The 3,416-nt window shown below is 38.2% G+C and overlaps 1 pseudogene; it reads left to right on the forward strand.

Moving 5' to 3' along the window:
- Positions 1-2,797: 2,797 nt before the first annotated feature.
- Positions 2,798-3,163, forward strand: LOC110320148 (annotated as a pseudogene).
- Positions 3,164-3,416: the final 253 nt, after the last annotated feature.

The following is a 3,416-nucleotide window of genomic DNA, read 5'->3' on the forward strand; positions in this document are numbered from 1 at the left end:
TTCTTCTTCTTCTTCTTCTTCTTCTTCTTCTTCTTCTTCTTCTTCTTCTTCTTCTTCTTCTTCTTCTTCTTCTTCTTCTTCTTCTTCTTTCAGACAGTCTTCTAGTAGGACCAGGACTTCAAAGTTAAGTGCAGATGAATTTTAGTTCATAAGACTCCCCTGCCATGAGGCAGTGTGGACCAGTATAATTCATAGTTTTCTCTGTGTCAGGAAAACTGAGCATTGACTGGTGTAGCCCTATATTAGGATTTTCTGAAAATGAATATATGGTTTGGTAGTTTGTATGGCTTTGCTGTATTGCATAGAAATATTCCGGTAGAAAATTTGTAAAAATAATATATAGATTTGCTAGTAACATCTAAGCTTCTAGCTAGTCAGTTTCAGGTTATTACATCATTAGACAGTTCTCACTTTTGACTCAAGATGGTGAATGATGGGGTATATGACCCCAACCCCCTTCAGACTTGCTGTAAATGCCACCTGAGATTTACACCAGCTTCCATCACGCTCCTAAGGAAATGGTTTCTGCTCAACAGATGTTTTTGGTCCCAAAGTCATGTTCTTTTCTTTTTTTCTTTTTTTTCTTTTTTAGATATTTTCTTCATTTACATTTCAAATGCTATCCCAAAAGTCCCCTAAACTCTCCTCCAACCCTGCGCTACAACCCACCTACTCCTGCTTCCTGGACCTGACATTCCCCTTTACTGGGGCATATAATCTTCGCAAGAACAAGGGCCTCTCCTACCATTGATGGCCAACTAGGCCATTTCCTCAGACTTTGTGTCTCTAGTTCTTTTGCTGAGGAGACCCACACCCAGTGAATATCATGGAGAAAACTTGACCTTAACATGAGATAACTTGTTTCTTTTTCTATCTTGGAACATGGATGAGCAACAGTTTGTCACAGTTCAGCTAATCCAGGCATCTCTCTCCCAATTTTCCTGTCCCTGGAGTGATACCCTGGACATCCCCAGATAAGATTCATTCACATTAATATCTACCACTGAGCCTGTTCCCAAGGCATCTAGTCAGTGCTCACACCAAGATAGGTGCAAACTGAAGTCTACACCAGGTGGTCTTGTTCACCACACACTATTCATCAGCCCCAAGAACCTAGGTCACAGCATCAACATACAAATCCTAAATAAAATTGTTACCTTAAAAATACCCAAGGAACTGAAGGGGGCTGCAACCCTGTAGGTGGAACAACAATATGAACTAACCAGTACCCCCTGAGTTTGTGTCTCTAGCTGCATATGTAGCAGAAGATGGCCTAATCGGATATCATTGGGAAGAGAGGCCCCTTGGTCTTGCAAACTTTATATGACCCAGCACAAGGCAAGGCCTNGGCCAAGTAGTGGGAGTGGGTGGGTAGGGGAGCAGAGGTGGGGAGAGGGGTATAGGAAACTTTCGGGATAGCATTTGAAATGTAAATAAAGAAAATAATAATAATAAAAAAATAATGTTAAGAGGCAAACAAATGACTGAAGACCACCACATCAAAATGTTTGTGGCAGTAGTTAACACTACTTGATAAAGATAGATTTGAGGGGCTGGCGAGATGGCTCAAGGAGTTAAAGAAGACTTGGTATTTTTCAGAGGTCTTTGTCAATTCTCAGCATCCATATAATATCTCATAAGTATCAATCAGTTCTGGTGACCTGATTCTCAATTCTAGTCTCTGTGGTCATCAAGCACTCATATTGTACACAAGCATACATTCTAGCAAAACATACATATATAAAATAAATATTTTAAATAGCAATATATTCAAATTACATGTTGTAAGCACTGGGTACTATTTAACAATCTAACTTGTCCCTCTTATTGTACTTCACTTATTTCAGGCTCCAAGGAGGGCCTTATGGCTTACTAAGATCTGGACGTTCTTTTCCAGGGGTTCCTGGGTCTCAAGCAGTTCCAGACCATACACAGCACATGTTGACTTATGCTCTGTTTTCTATGGGGATAAATGTCAGTTTTCAGACTGAACAATTTTCTGAAAATAAAAACCTTTTCTTGGACATACTATAACACCAAAGCATCTGCAGTAATTTTGAGTTTTTATGTGTAAAATTATTGTTGTTTAAAAAAATAACATCATATTATATTTATCTTTTAATTGGATTAAAAGATGCATTTGAAAGCTTATTGTATGTTTTTACTTTTTCAAAGAGCTACAAAATCCCTCCAGAGTAAAAAAGAAAGATGTGAACTATGACCTACTGTACCCTCCTTTCAACTCCTTTCTTCCTAGAGACAGATGCAAAATCTGAAAATGAGGCTCAGCCCAAGATTGTCCACAATCACCATTAATTAATTAAAATTAACAATGGCCCCTATTTATGGTCTGAAGCTAACCAAATCACCCCACTCTTTAATAATGCAGTAAACTGAGACTTAGGAACATGGAATGTTAGTATTGAAGGAGAGTTTATTATTCGTGAAATCCTATCCCACTGGCTAGTTCTGTCTTACAAAACCCTCAGGGAAAAGTCTTCTACTGCTGTCCCTTGCTGTTTATGTGGTATAGAACAAGCTGATAGATTACTTTTTACTGTGTTATATTGCTAGGTTGACCCAAATCATGTGGCTTCATGATAATTGTCATTTTGTGTGGATTAAATATATGAAATATATAACAGAACACATGTTAATTTCTTAAACAAATTTATGAAGGAGACAGTATTCTAATATGTCCTATAATGCTAAGGCAATTATGAAAAGCCAGTATGTACTTTTAAGTTTTGAGCAAGCATTACTGAAGTTTGTAATGAGTTGTTAAATTAAGAATCAAATGGAAGGTCTTTTTCTCCTCTACAGCTCTGGCACCGTAGCTATCATGAATGACACAGTAACCATCCGGTCCAGGAAGTTCATGACAAACTGTCTGCTTCAAAAGAAACAGATGGTTATTAATGTCTTTCATCATAGGAAGGCAACAGTACTAAAGACAGAAAGTTGGGAAAAGCTGGCCAAAATGTACAAAACTACACCAGATGTCATCTTTGTATTTGGATTCAGAACCCACTTCGGTGGTGGCAAGACAACTGGCTTTGGCATGATCTATGATTCTTCAGATTATGCTAAGAATAATGAGCCTAAACACAGACTTGTAAGACATGGACTTTATGAGAAGAAAAAGACCTCCCGAAAACAGTGAAAGGAACACAAGGACAGAATGAAAAATGTGACTTGATGTTTTCCTGTGATGTGCAGATTTCTGAGAGGAAAAATACTTTTAAAAGCTTCTAAAAGAAAAAGGAAAAAAGAATCAAATGGAAGAAGACATTTATCACAGTTTTCTGGCAGAAAGATTCTTGTTAGAAAATGTAAGCTGAGCAGTGGTGGCACAGGCCTTTAATCCCAGAACTTGGGAGGCAAGGGCAGGTGGATTTCTGAATTCGAGGCCATCC

Source organism: Mus pahari, chromosome 4 (genome assembly GCF_900095145.1).
Source record: "Mus pahari chromosome 4, PAHARI_EIJ_v1.1, whole genome shotgun sequence".
Taxonomy (NCBI): Eukaryota; Metazoa; Chordata; class Mammalia; order Rodentia; family Muridae; genus Mus; species Mus pahari.